Source organism: Panthera tigris, chromosome B1, assembly GCF_018350195.1.
Source record: "Panthera tigris isolate Pti1 chromosome B1, P.tigris_Pti1_mat1.1, whole genome shotgun sequence".
Lineage (NCBI taxonomy): Eukaryota > Metazoa > Chordata > Mammalia > Carnivora > Felidae > Panthera > Panthera tigris.
In genome coordinates, this window is record NC_056663.1 from 197,228,071 (window position 1) to 197,243,422 (window position 15,352).

The 15,352-nt window shown below is 50.6% G+C and overlaps 1 protein-coding gene across 3 annotated transcripts in view; it reads left to right on the forward strand.

The window, feature by feature from the left end:
* The first annotated feature begins 7,789 nt into the window (after positions 1 to 7,789).
* The window catches only part of SLC2A9 (solute carrier family 2 member 9), a 257,130-nt gene continuing 249,567 nt past the window's right edge, over positions 7,790 to 15,352 (forward strand). For 2 of the 3 annotated variants that reach the window (XM_015534686.2, XM_007075764.3), the window contains exon 1: positions 7,793 to 8,058. The gene's annotated coding sequence lies outside the window, so the exon portion shown is untranslated. Of the gene's footprint in view, positions 8,059 to 15,352 lie in introns of all 3 variants that reach the window. The other variant, XM_042984934.1, reaches the window with a different exon arrangement.

Below are 15,352 nucleotides of genomic sequence, written 5' to 3' on the forward strand. Positions count from 1 at the left end.
CTTCCTTCCCTCCCTCCCTTCTTCCTGCCTTCTTTCCTTTCCAATATAGCATCCAACTCATTGCATATGGGAAGAACACTGATAATAGATGAAGGTTGCAAAATACTGTTTGTCTAGATGAAGCTAGTATTCCGGGTCTGGCCAAATTAAAAAGCCAAAACCCACAATCTTCGGTCTGGGAAGCGCCTTTATCAGTGTGTTACCTTAGCTACAAGACGCAAACACGCTTCTGGGGTTAGCCGGGATGTCCTATAGAAACAGCATGCATTCATTTGCTGACACACAGATGTACCAAATCTTTGGCTTCTGCTGATAACGCTCGTAAAATCTCTGAGCGGTCGTTATCGGTTTCGGTTTTCCAGTCTTGCTTTTGACTGGAGCAAGTTTCTCCCCGGCAGATTTAGATTCGCTGCCTCCACTTGGTACCCACAAGGTCAACACCAGCCGTCCAGCAGACGGCGCGCTCACATCACGCCCTCTCGGCCTCGGCATTATTCACAGTTTGCCCGGGACACCGCTGTGTTGGGCTGGACCAGCCTGTTCATCCGGGGAGGTGTGGTGATGTTTGTGGCCTCTACACCCTAGATCCCGGTAGCTTCCTACTTCGGTTGTGACGATCCCAAGTATCTCCGGTCCCTGCCAGTTCCGACAAGAGCTAGGTAGGGATTTCATTTTGAAAGAGCCAGGGATCTGTTGTTGTTGTTGTTGTTGTGGGCAGAAGAACTTTATAACTCCGTGATCCTAGTGGCTTAATTCTCTTAAAGAGAGCGCGAACGAGATATTGGACTTCTTCCTTTTGGTTCAAAGTCCGCTCAATTATTTATCCATTCGTGTATTCAACTAAATATTCATCGATCATTACGTACCAGGCAACACATCCAGCTTTGGGGACATACTCAGCTTTGAGGGAAGCCAGACACGGTTTGTCCTGTTTCACTGGGTTTCTAGAGAAGTGGGAGAGAGTGTGAGGGAGGAGTCCTCCGGTAGACGACACACAGGGAGCTGTGGGGCCCGAGGGAGGGACGTGAGGCCCGGCCCGGCGGGTGGGGTGGGTGGGGGTTACCACCCACCTTGCGTGGACAGAGCCCCGGCTCTTTTGCTAAACCCACGTCTCCGTCCCCCCACCTGCCTCCAAGTGGAAGCCATTCTCCCATTTCTGGAGAAGACCTGCTCGTGTCTCCGGTCTCTGCGGCCCCTGATTGCAGTGCTCCGCTGAAAACAGCAGAGAGCAGCTTGAGATCACGCCTGGGCCACGGCTGAGCCAGCCTGCTGAGGTCACCGGAATCCGGGAGGGTGACCGGCTCCTGGCTGAGAGACCGGAGAAGCAGGGCATTGGCCAGCAGGACAGGCAGGCCCTCCTTCCCACACCCCTGCCAGTGTGCCAACACGAAGCCCTGCCTCCTGGCCTTCTGACCTCAGACAAGCTGGCTGAGTCTGTGCTGAAACGGCCAGAGTTGGCTAAAAGAGCCAGTTTTTCTATAACCGGCCTTTATTGTCAGACCTGCTGGGCACAGCAGGAGGAGGGCCATCTGTCTCACCTCCTGCAAGCCACCTCCTTTGTCATGAGCATGGGGAAATGGCTTTGCAATTAGCTTAAGGTGAGTGGAAGGGAGAGTTGTTCCTCGTAGGGACAACCCAAGGTCCCAAGCGTATCCCTTTTTACCAGCAATTAAGTGGACATTACTCTGGCTCGTGGTCAGGGTGAGCTAGGGCTTGGTTGATGGGGCACAGTGGCCTGGCTTCTCACCTTCCTACCCCCCCCCCCCCGCCCACCATCAAAGCTTCGCTGCTCTCAGCTTCTCGTTCTGGGGCACAAGCAGTAAATTGCAAACATTATTTCCAAAGAGGTGCTAAGGGATGGTAGAAATTTACTTTTGCATTTCTCCCCCCTTCCCCAAATCACTTAGCTGGCATCTCAGTGTTAACAAGCTTGTCCCCACTTGCACCCCAAGAAAGGGTCAACTCAAAGGAATGTGTTTGCTCGCGTAATGGGGCTTGTGGCTAAGTAGGTTTCTCAAAGTGTGGTCCAAGACCACCTGCGTCAAAACTCCTTATACAAACATGGATTTCTACTGTGTGGTAATGTCTGCTGGCATTAGACGCATCTTGCCTTGGCAGCCCATCGATCCCACGCCCAAGTATGAACAAGAGGATGGGAGTCTACGTCCCGCAAAAGACACGGGTAACAACACTGGAGCAGCACTCTTCCAAAGAGCCTCAAGCCTTGGGTGCCCACCCACGGAAGAATGGAGGGACTCATTGTGGTTTGTCCACCCTGGGCGATGAAAGTGAACCGACTACCTTTCCAGGGAACAACCTGGAATCCGTCTTGTAAACATACCGTGGAGCAGGAGAAATGAGGCGCAAAGGAGTGAATATGAGATGGTTTCCTTTATATGAAATTTAAGAACAAACTAAGCTCGGGGCGCCTGGGTGGCTCAGCTGGTTAAGCCTCCGACTTCGGCTGAGGTCATGATCTCACGGTTTGTGAGTCTGAGCCCCATGTCGGGCTCTGTGCTGACAGCTCAGAGCCTGGAGCTGCTTCGGATTCTGTGTCTCCCTCTCTCTGTGCCCCTCCCCTGTTCATGCTCTGTCTCTCTCTGTCTCAAAAATAAACGTTAAAAAAAAATTTTTTTTAAAAAAGAAGAATGGACTAAGCTCATCTGTGTTGACAGTATAATGGTTACCCGGCGTGAGGGTAGGGATTATTGAAGGGAGGGGACGTATGGGATTTTGGAACTGTTCTATATCTGGATATGAATGGTGGTTAGACACGTATATACATATGTGAAAAAACGTATACATGCAGGTATATACGCTGGTGTATTATCTGTACGTAGTATACCATATGTATACCACGGTACATATATAGCACATATGCACATATACCCTACATGCACAGGTGTATACATGTGCATTGAGCTCATGCTTACGAGTGACAAACTTTAATATGTTTCACACGCACGCACGCGCTTCTCAGCCTCGTTCCAGACCTACCAAATCTGAATCTCTTGGTGCGGAGCCTAGGAATCTGCATTTTGTGTGTTTGCTGGTGTTGATGTACAGCGAAAGTTGACGACCACCATGGCAGGCTGGTCACACACCAGACCCCATTTCCCATCTGGGTTAGAGCATTACAAGATTTTTTTCAGAGGTCAAGTGTTAGGAAATAAGACTTGTATGAGATTTCTCTCCTGAAAATTGGGTGCTGGGGTCCTGTGAACCCAAGACTGTCACAGGCTCCACCCAAGACAGAAGCCCCACTCTCCTGGAAATGCAGACGGGCGACTCTTTTCCACTTTTCCTTAAAAATGGAACACTGACACCAACTGTTTCCACCCTTCTCTTAGTGGAGAAAGATGTATTTTAAACTTATAATCAGTCTGTACGTGATTTGGTATCCTTTCCTCTTCCCTCTGCCTGCCACATAAACCCCATGTTCTGTGTTATTAACAAGAGGCAGCAGGTAACATTTCTCAAGGACCTAGAATACGCAGGGCTATCTTGTTTATGTGATCTCATTGGATCCTTAAAGCAATGCCATGAGCAGATCTGAGGCTCCAAAGGATGAAGCAACTTTGCAAAGGTACACAGCAAATTGGTAGTGTCGCTGGGATCTGACCCCCATGTGTCCAACCCCACCAAAAACCTGCCGTCTCTTTGGAGGGAAGAGTCTATCACGAGGATTCCAGTGCTGTTTTTGTTTAACGCACAGCCATAAGAATTCATCTTTGTCATTAAAGGCTGTAAGTAAACACTCCTTAATATCTGCATCGTATCGGACAAGCGGATGGATATACAATAATTTGTTTCGTGATTCCCCTGATATTCACTCTGTTTCCATCTTTGCCAGTGCAGATGTCCTGATGAACGTGTTTTAACATCAGTCATCGCATTTGTGATTCTCGCTCGGGACAAATGGTCACAAATGGGATAACTATAACCAAAGACTATGCACATTTTCAAGATATAGGAACGATTTGTCCACACTGCTCCCCAGAAACATTCTTTTCATTTGCATCGCTCCCAACAGTGAGGGGACGCCTGTCTCACTCCACCCCTCACCAACTTTGGGAACCATCACTCCAATTTTGCCAACATGGCACTACAATTCCATTTGCACTCGTGACGTTGACCATTTCTGATAGACTCATTATTTTTGCTTTTCCTTATATGAATCTCTAGCCTTTGGAGCGTCAGTGTGAGCTCCTGACATATCTCAAGAAGTTGATACTGTTTCATATCCATGGGTTATTTTTTGTCTTTCAACTTCATTTAGGTTGCTTTCTGGTAAAAAGAGTTCAATCTTTATGCAGTCAAATTTATCAATAAATGTCACGATTTTTTATTGCTTCTAAGCTAAAACAATCTTGGGAAATTTATTCTCAAATCAGAGGAATATTTACCTTTAGGTTCTTCTGTGTTGTATTTCACTTTTTTTAATGTTTATTTAATTTTGAGAGAGAGAGAGAGAGAGAGAGAGAGAGAGACAGAGCAGGAGTTGGGGAGGGGCAGAGAGAGAGAGGGAGACACAGAACTCGAAGCAGGCTCCAGGCTCCGAGCTGTCAGCACAGAGCCCGACGCGGGGCTCGAGCCCACGAACTGCGAGATCATGACCTGAGCCAAAGTCAGACACTCAACCAACTGAGCCACCCAGGTGCCCCCAAACATATCCTATTTACTGATACTTACATAGATGGTAAATCTACAAAGGAAGGCAAAGGAATGATCAACAGAAAAATTAGGATAGTGCTTTCTTCTTGGGAGGAGGGAAGTAATGTGTTAGGAGAGGCACATGGGGCCTCTAAAGCATTGGAAATATTCTATTGCTTCACTTGTGTGGTAGCACATTAGCTATCTATTGGTAATAACAATATTTTCCCGAATTTAGCAGCTTAAAAACATATATGCCTGTTATCTCATGATTCTGTAGGCCCGGAGTCTCGGCAAAGCTTAGCTGTGTCCTCTGTGGGGCTACAATCATGGTGTCGATTGGGGCTGTGGTCTCATCTGAGGCTCTACTGGAGAAGGGTCTCCTCCCTTGCTCATGTGATTGTTGACAACCCTCAGATTCCTGAAAGCTGCTGGGCTGAGGGCCTCGGCGTCTCTCTGGGTATGCGCTGGAGGCTGTCCCCAGTTCCCGGCCTTGTGGCCAGCTCCGAAGGGCAGCTCACAACACATCATTCTATGGAGGTTACCATCGTATGTAACATAATCACACACATGCAATCCCATACACCCCCTCACTCTTGGTATATTCTCTACATCCAGAACCAGGCCGCAGGTTCTACCCATGCTCAGGGGGAGGGATCACACAAGCACATGAAAGCCGGATCATGGGGCCCCCTTAAGAGTCTGTCGGCCCCAAATGGTACACAGGTAGACATTTAACTATTTGTTAAAGTGCGGGTGTGTGGATAATATTTGTAACCCTATAATATGTTTCGCAATTTAAGGTTTTAAAAACTGTAAAGCCATTTTTTGGATAAATCAGTTTGGATCTGAGTGTGCCCAGGGATAGCCAAGCAAAAAGAATCTCAGGGCCTTAGGTAACTGAATCTAAAAGGAAGTCTGGAAGTGATTCAAGAGCTCAGGAGGGCTGACTTTTCCTTTTGAGATACTAGAAGTTGCTGGGAACTCAGAAGGCACTCTGTGTTAGACCTGAGAATTTTTGAATTGCTTCAAAATTACGTCAATGCCCAATTTTTATTTGAAAACAAGAAAACTGTTTTAACCTCTGACTAATTTGAAGAGAAGTGGCATTTTTACAGTACCTACCGTGGGCACAGACCATCTCTCCGAAGGTCGAATCTTCTCTAATATCCCTTAATAAAATTTGGTAGCTGTGTTCATTAACCTACCTCACCCCTCGTGCTAAATGTATTCTCAGGTATTTCATGTTTTTGTTGCTGTTATGAGTGGGATCTTCGTTTTTAAATATGATTTCTGCTTCCTGTTTTAAATATGATTTCTGTCCCTGCTATTCACCAGGAACATGACTGAATTTTGGACATGCACCAACATTTTTCTCAAGTGACTTTGTTTTCAAACAAAAGCCTTTGTGAAGTGGCTAATGACTATGCTCCCATATTCATTTCAATTTCTATTTTCTTAGGTTCTCTAGGTACACGATGGTGACATCCAGGAATCCTGGCATTTTTGCCTCCTCTTTTCCAGTGGCTGTAATCCTGATCTAAGTCTCTGGGAAGCAAAGTTCCTAAAAACCCTTAACCTTCAGGGGTGCCTGGGTGGCTTGGTGGGGTAAGCATCTGACTCTTGGTTTCGGCTCAGGGCATGACCTCATGGTTCGTGAGTTCGAGCCCTGTATCAGGCTCTCTGCTGTCAGCACAGAGCCCACTTTGGATCCTCTGTCCCTCTGTCTCTCTGCCCCTCCCCCACTTACACTTTCTCAGTGTCTCTCTCAAAATAAATAAATAAACTTAAAAAAAAATGTTAACCTTCAGAGTCAGATGAACCCAAGACTGTCAGCAACTTTCTTGGGCAAGTCACTTACCTCTCTGTGCCTCGGTTTCCTCATTTATAGCCTGGGGCCATCATACACTCTACCTCATTGGGTAATTGTGAGGATAAGATAATATCTTTTTTTATTATTATTTTGTTTTGTTTAAAAACAATTTTTTTTGATGTTTATTTATTTCTGAGACAGAGAGAGACACAGCATGAATGAGGGAGGGGCAGAGAGAGAGGGAGACACAGAATCCGAAGCAGGCTCCAGGCTCTGAGCTGTCAGCACAGAGCCCGTTATGGGGCTCGAACTCACGAACTGCAAGATCATGACAGGAGTGGAAGTCGGATGCTTAACTGACTGAGCCCCCCAGGCGCCCCTGACATCTGCATCCTTTCAAGGCTGCCTAGGTGATTGTAACGGCCAGGGTTGAGAATCGCTTGATGGCCCCAGTGTGGCACGGACATTTCAGACAATAATCATGGAAGTCCACATTCCAGATGAGTTCAAGTACATCCTCCCTTTCTTTGCCATACATTCATTCATCCTTGCTGACTATGCTGATTAATTTTACGTGCCAACTTCGCTGAGCCACCGTGCCAAGATATGTAGTCAAACATTGTCCTGGATGCTTCTAGGAAGGGGTTTTCTGAAGGAGATTAACATCTCAATCAGAGTAGACCTTGCATAAAGCTGATTGCCCTCCATAATGCTGGGGGCCATCTAATCAATTGAAGGCTTTCAGAGGGAAAAGACTGACCTCCTTTGAGCACGAAGGAACTCTGCAGCAGACAGTCTTTGGACTTGGACTTCAACTCTTCTCTGGGTCTACAGCGTGCTGGGCTGCCCTGCAGATTTTGGACATGTGCCTCCATCAATCATATGAGCCAATTCCTTAAAATAATCTCTCTCTCTCTCTCTCTCTCTGGTTGACCTCTTGTTGAACACACTCATAAAGAAAGCACCCCACTTTCGTTTTCTACAACTAGAGAATGGGTGATGGCAGAGGCATGGGGAGAGTGATACGGATCACTGGATCCAGTTGAAACGGTGGCATAAAGACAGAAATAACCTTGGGAGACATCTGGCAAATGTCTGGAGACTTTTTTGTTGTCTCAAGGGGGTGGAGGATGAGGGGCTGGGCCTGGGGCTGGGGGTGTAAGAGCGATAGGGACATCAAGTGGGCAGAGGGGCTGGGGATGCTACTAAACATCCTGAAATGCGTGGACTTATCGTTAAAATGTAACAGTGCCATTGTTTGCGAAACCCTGACTGGAGTGGGGCAATAGTGAGTCATTAAGGAAATTAACATCTCACCCCTTGAAAGGAGGAGGATTGTGGTCAGATCGGGAAGGAGCTCTGAAGAGGCAACAGGAATCCAGTCAGCAGATTGGACAAACAGCCTGGGGGCAGCTAGTACCGAAAAAGCCACGGGACTTCACGGAAACTCTTGAGAGACCAGCCCTACCGGGGAGGTAGGACTGGCTGTCCAGCCAGCAGGAATCTCAAGGCCATCATGTGGCTCCAATTAGTTCCTAAGTGGCCGTGAGCTCAGAAGCTCTCCCCAAGGTCTGAGCCCAAGACCGGAGGTGGTGAGTAGCCGTCTTGTGTTTTGTGGCTGCAGCTCATGTTGTTGCTTTAAATATCAGGGGGGTGGGGGCCCAGTGGGCAGAGCGGGGGCCAGGTTCTGGGCTTCTCTCTCTACGGTGCCGACTGAAGTGTGCATATGGCGTCCCATCCTGAATTCTCAGGAACTGGGGTACGTGGCGGAGGGGGGAGCGGCTGGGCGTCATGTCCTGAACACAAGGCTGCATGTAGACAGCCCTCAAGGAGGGTTTATTAAAGCGTTCGCGAAGACGTGGAAAGGGTGAATTGGTGATAAATTAATGACACTTCAGTTCTCTCATCTGCAAAAGGGGGAAAGTAAGACACCGAAGGTGGTCGCGTGAGGCCAGTGGGGTGATACAGTAGCATGATTGAGAAAGTCAAGCGTCCTTTAGAAAACCCCCCGTGTGGGGCACCCGGGTGCCTCGGTCGGTTAAGCGTCAGGCTCTTGATTTCAGGTCAGGTCATGATCTCACAGTTGGTGGGTTCGAGCCCCGCGTCGGGCTCCACACCTAACAGCACAGAACCTGGGTGGGATTCTCTCTCCCTCTGTCTCTGTTCCAACCCCCACTTGTGCTCTCGCTCTCTCTCTCTCAAAATAAATAAATAAAAATAAATAGCACCCCCCCACACACACAGATGCTACTCTCCTGTGGGTTTTATACCCCAGAGCATGTTTCCAGGACAGCATTAAAAACAAGCAAAAAGTCACAGCAAAGCAGAGCCACACCAAGATGGAAGGCAACCAGCACACGTGACCGAGGGCAGCAGAAGCAGGTGGGACACACACGTGGGTGGTCGGCCACAGGGCACTTTAAGGGAAGGGGCCAGTGAACCGGGAGAAGAGGTCCTTTGGGTCAGGAGTGCACGTGCACCCTCCTCAAACGTGTGAGTGTCTGTCCCGGGGAGCAGAGGTAGCCTTGATCCTTGCTGCCCTTAGATGCCAAACACAAAGCCCAGCGAGGGACAGACAGAGAGGCAGATTTCAGCGCACCTAGACATCCTGGGAGGGAATTGGGGTGAGCCGCGGGGTCCATGGAAAGAGCACGCAGCCTTGACTCTGTTTTCTTTGGCAGGGTGGTGGGGACAAGTTATTTCAACTCTTTGAGACTCCATTTCAATATCCCTTAAACAGGAGCATTGTAATTCTTCCATAATACTAGTATTCATGGCAAAAACATTCGTACCGTATCTTCTCTGTGCCCCGGGCCCTGTTCTCACCTCTTTCCGTGGAGTAACACACTTGCGACTCATGGCAGCTTGTGATACAGGTGCCACTATCATTGCGGTAGTCAACAGAGAGGAGGCTCAGAGAAGGGGAGTGGCCAGGGTCACACGGCAAGTACGGGGTACAGTCGTCGTACAGGGTACGATCTCTGTAGGACACGGGGTCTCTGCAGGACACAGCATGGAATGTGGCTCTCCTTAATCTCCCTCCACCTATCAGATGTCACCCAAACCGCAGCGTGTGTGATTATCAGCGTGCCGTGATGGCACCGTGCTGTGCAGTTTCTGGATCAGAATTGAACAACCTCAGCAGTCTGAAGGTGCAGACAGAAGCCAGCGAGTTGGCGTAAAACGGAGATCGGCGGCAACGCCATTCTGCACTTACTCAGATTCAGTCACCCAGACTCTCACTGCACTGCTCGGACCGCTTCTGGAATGTTCCGGTCCATGCTGGGGGCTCCTCTGTTGAGAGGCATCCCAACAAGCCGATATCTACTCGGTGAACTGACGAGTGAGATCACGTCAAAACAGAGGATGTCTGTTGCATGGGAGGTCACCAGGGACAAATTCATAGATGACAGATTGCAACAGAGTATTTGTAATATCTGAAACTGACGTGACCACGTGCACCTTTGGGGAGCAAACTCCTCTACACAGTCGAAAATCCACTTAAGATTTTTGACTCCCTCCCCCCAGTTTAACTACTGATAGCCTACTGTTGACGGGAAGACCGATGGATTCATAAATAGCCCATATTTTATATGTTATATGTGTTTTATGCTATATTCTTACAATAAAGTAAGCTAGAGAAATGTTACTAAGAAATTCACAAGGAAGAGAAAATGCCCAACCCCATAGAAGTCCACTCGCACAGTTCAAACCTGTGTTGTTTAAGGGCCAGCTGTATACCCACAACGCACAAGGGACTTCCCTGGAAATTACCAAGAAAGACAGGAACGACTATGGAAATGGCAAAGGATCTTGATGGGCAAGTCACAGATGTGGAAAACAGGAAGCCTGACCAATGCTTTGAGGAGATGCCACTGGAGCTAATTCCCAGAGGCTTGCCCGTGAAATCAGTGCACCCGTTAGACGGGTCGTGCTGGGAGCACGGGGTTGACTCACTGCTGAGTCAAGGCCCTCGTGTGTGAGGCACAGGAAGGTCTAGCCCCTTGGGGCGATGCTTTCTCAGCGGGTGATGCTCAGTGTCGGTGGGGATGTGGGCTTGGGCACCCACCTCCCTGGAGGTGGGGAGGTGGCCGGGGCAAACTTTCTCTGGTTAAATGTACTGGGTGGCTCAGTCGGTTAAGCATCCAACTTCAGCTCAGCTCATGATCGCAAGGTTTGTGGGTTCGAGCCCCGCATCGGGCTCTGTGCTGTCAGCTCAGAGCCTGGAGCCTGCTTCGGATTCTGTGTCTCCCTCTCTCTCTTATTTATTTATTGAGAAAGAGAGATAATGCCAGCAGGGAAGGGCAGAGAGAGATTGAGAGAGAGAGACTCCCAAGCAGGCTCCACACTGTCAGTGCAGAGACCAACGCGGGGCTCGATCTCACAAACCATGAGATCATGACCTAAGCTGACACCAAGAGCCGGACGCTTAACCGACTGAGCCACCCAGACACCCCTGACTTTCTAGCATTCCGACTTCAGTTAAGATTCTTACCCAACCGTCCATGACGTTTTGCGGAATACAAATTCCTAGAAGAAAAATAACCAGTGGCATATATTAAGCCCAGTTGCCAAGCACGACGCTAAGGATGTTACGTCTGTGTCAGGTAACCCTTCAGCAACCCCACCAAGCAGGTAGGATGTTTATCATCTCCGCTTTACCGATGAAGGAACAGAAACCAGAGAGGTTGGGTAACTCTCCCAAGGTCACACAGCTGGACTATAAACCCAGGCTGTCTGAGTCCAGGCTCCACACTTCCAGGAAGCTGGACTTAGTGTGGGAGGCCGTGCAGAAACCCTAGCCTGGCGTGGCCCCTGCTCTTCTCCTGGCTAACTTCATTCTGGATGGATCAGTGAACCACCCTGGGCCTTGGCTTTCTTGGTGTCTGCGGTGGATTGAGACGGTGTTCCCTCCTGCGGTTGTTATGAGGTATAACATCTGCAAGGTAGTCAACAAATGACTGTCATTAATGTGTCATTGTTGTTGCACTGCTCACATGTTCCCTCGAGGGGTCAGGGCCCAAGGTCCTAGAATGAGCGTGGGATGCTGTGTTCCGCGCGTGGGCCCATTGGGGTGGCTAGAGGATCCCCAAGGAGCGGATGTTGCAGCGAGGGTGGTGGCTGCATTTAAGAGGGAAGAAAAGGCTGGGGCGCCTGGGTGGGTCAGTCACTGAAGCGTCCGACTTCGGCTCAGGTCATGATCTCACGGTTCGTGGGTTCGAGCCCCGCATCGGGCTCTGGGCTGACAGCTCGGAGCCTGGAGCCTGCCTCGGATTCCGTGTCTCCCCCTCTCTCTGACCCTCCCCTGCTTGTGCTCTATTCTCTCTCAAAAATAAATAAATAAGCATTAAAAAAAAACAAAACAAAACTAAGAGGGAAGAAAAGGAGGGCTGAGACGCTGGGCCCTGGCAAGGAGACCGGGTGAGTTCAGCTGATTGACGTGGGCCCAGAAAGTCCAGCCAGGGCCCTCGCCGGCCAGCCGAGCACATGTGAGGCTCTGGATGCCTGAACAGGGGAGGGAAAGACATCGGGGAGAGGCAGCCCCCAGGCTTTGGCACCGACAGATCTGCCTTAGAGTCTCACTTCATCTCGGCCCGCGTCTGACCTCGACACCGTCCTCAGGTTTTCCTTGCTCAGACACGGGCTCTGGATGGTGCCCTTGCAGAGCGCTTGGGGACTGGGTGACACGAGCTCAGGCATACAGGGTGCCTGGCAGGTGGCCGTCGCCACCCCGCCTTCCCTGCACGTCGAGGGCCAGGGACGCAGGGGCCTGAGCGCAGCTGGCCTTGGCCCCGGGCTTCCCTCGTGACCGCAGACAAAGGGTCCAATTCGCCTTCTTGGGTTTCCTGCTTTCTTCTTTACAAAAACCGGAAGGAACACTGCTGCTGTCCCTTATCAAATCCCCCACATGGGTTTCAGTCAATGCAGCCATTTCTTACAAGAAAGACGTAGTTTGTTTTTGTTTTTGTTTTTAATCTTGACTCTTAGAAGATCAAAATGGCTTTTTTAATGAAATGTTAAAAGTCAGAACCGGGAGAAAATAGCACCAGACAAAAGAGGGGAGGCCTCTAAAATTTGATTTGTTTCCCTGTGTTCCCGTCTTGCTCTCCTACCAAAACCCAGCGGAAGAATGGACCCACGTTATGACTGACCTTCCAAATGGGGTCCCGGCTCTCCTGGGAGCCCTTGCAGCCTCCCGAGTCTCTCGGGAGCCCTTGCAGCCTGTCCCCAGGAAGTAGCTCGTCTTTGATTTTTATGCACGTGCATTTCAATACGGGGAAACAGGAGAAGGAAAAGGGGTAATCATGAACATTGTGGGAGGTAAGCATTGGGACCGGAGAGGTTGTCAGACATTAATCGGACGGGCCGATGGGGTGGATTCCCCTGCATCCTTCCCGGGCTTCCGAGTGGACAATTTTCACGGGAGGAATCAGGATATAATTTCCTGGCTGAGGACCTTGGCTCTGCTCTCAGTGCTGCTCCAACCTCCGGATGAAATTGCCCTGCCGGTGATTTCCAGGCAGCGGATGGGAGCAGACCCTGGCAAGAAGGTTGTCTCAATGTGGGGTCCTCGCCTGGAAGATTGCCTGTCCTTCCTCTGCCCTCTGGCGCCGCACTTATCACGACCGTGTTTGACTTCACGAACTGGTGTTTTGGAAACGTGGGTGTAAGTGCTTGATTCTCACGGTGTGGACTGGTGCTGTCCGTATCTAAGTGCTGCGCACAAATGCGCTCCGGTCGTAATAGTCCAGCTGGCCGTTAATGCGCCTTTAGCGCTAAGTCGATGAGCTTTTGTTGGGCACTTCCTATGAGTCGGCCACCATGCTGACTGTCGGGGGTACGCTGACAGGGACAGACACACAGTCCCCGCTTGGGGGAGATAGCAAACATCAGGCGACAGAATGATCGTAAAGGGTGACAGACACCAGGAAGGACGCAAACCAGGGGCTGGATGGAGAGAAAGACGGCATGGTGGCCGCGAAGGGGGTCCTCCCAGTGCGGGGGGAAGCCGGCGGTGACCCCACAGGAGAGGTAGCTGCGAACGGTGGCAGCCAGGGGAGAGGAGAGGTGGAGGTGAGAGACAGGTTGGATCTAGAACCGGTGCGTGTTGCTGCTGCACGGTGAGGTCGAAAGGGAAGCGAGGAAGAACCAGGATGCCACCAAGGTTTCTAGCTCCCCAAGGGAGCTGGGAGAACTGCATCCTGAGACGGGGCCACGGGGGGCCCAGAATGGGGGAACGTTTAGGAGAGAAACTCAAGAGTCTGTGAGTCACCCAGGTGACGATGTCCAGTGCGTAGCTGGACGTGTGGGTCTGGAGCGGTCAGCCTACAGGGGTCTCGACCTTCGAGGTGCATTCGATATGGTGGAGATCAGTGTTTGTAATGAACCGTAGCATGCATGACAAAGCCGAGACTTCCATTAGGCAGAAAACCAGGCGAACAGAGGGACACCCGCCAACCCTGTAGGGGGGGTGGGTAGTGTAAGGAAAGGACACTTGGACAGAGTGGTGAAGGATGAGTACATGGAGAAGGCATTTAGGTGGAGGGACAGCCTGGGAAAAGACTCCTAATATCTAGAGAACGGTGAGGAAGTGCCTGGTGCCGCGTGGGTGGGCAGCCAGGAAACAGGACGCTGGAGAGTTACCAGGGCCACCAGAGTTACAAGGGCCACCTTCCAGACAGCCTCTTAAGCCATGCTGTGTGCCCCGACCTTGGGCCACAACGTAGATGACCAGACGCACCACCCGAAGTCCTGGCAATGGACGCTGTCCTCAGGTCATTATCTTTCCGGCCCCCTCGGAGTGGCTGCAGGTCAGCTGTAGACCATTTGGGCTTGCCCCCGTGCCAAGCTGATGCACCCGCGAGCCGAGCTCAGATTACTCTCTCGCTCTATCAGCTGGTGCTATGGGCTGAATGCTCGTGTCCCCCTGTTGAAGTCCTGCCCCCGCTGCAACGGTATCTGGAGACAAAGTCTTCAGGAGAGTAATTACGGTTAAATAAGGTCATAAGGGGTGGGGAGGGGCTCTGATCTGATAGGACCAGTGTCCTTAAAGCAGAGACACCATGGAAGTGGTCCTTTCTCTCTCTGTCTCTGTGCTTCTGTGCTATGTGAGGACACTATAAGAAGGTGGCCATCTGCCAGCCAGGAGGAGAGCTCTCACGAGAACCCGACCCTACTGGAACCTTGATCTTGGACTCTCCAGCCTCCAGAGCTGTGCGAAGGCAAATTCCTGTGGTTTGTGTCACTCATTTATGGTATCGTTGGCCAAAGGTGTCCACTGCAGGAGAAGCATCAGCTGAGGGAGAAGCACAGCTGAGGGAGAAGCACAGCTGAGGGAGAAGCATCAGTGCCATAGAGGCAGATGACCTGGGGCCTGGGGCACCTGTTCATGCAGTTTGCAGGGCTCTCTGGACCTTCAACCCCCTATGTTCCACTTCCCAGGGCCTACCTGATCCTAGCAAATGTCAAGGTCATGAGTGGCCACATGCTCAGATGGCATGGCATCCTCAGATACAGTTTCTACGAAGGCCCAGCAGCATGCCGGGAGCTGCTTTCAAACAGTGCCCAGTCCTCTGCTGTGGATGGCACAGTCTTGCTCTAGACTCTTGGGGGTCTGCACCGTGCCTCTCCCGATGGGGCCTGCAGGGTCTCCATCTGACATCTTTCCCCACAGATGCCTGTGGTTCTGCGGGATCTACTGGGCTGGACAGCACAGGGGCGAGGCTGCTTATGCCTCTTCCCGGACCCATACATGGGGTTTGCCTACCTTGGGGTCCCACACAAACCTTCCACATCTGACACATAGGTGGAAATCATATCCCCGGTTGTGGAATGTGTGCCTCTCAAACCTAGAGAGGTTGAATGTCTTTCCCAGGGGTAGGAGAT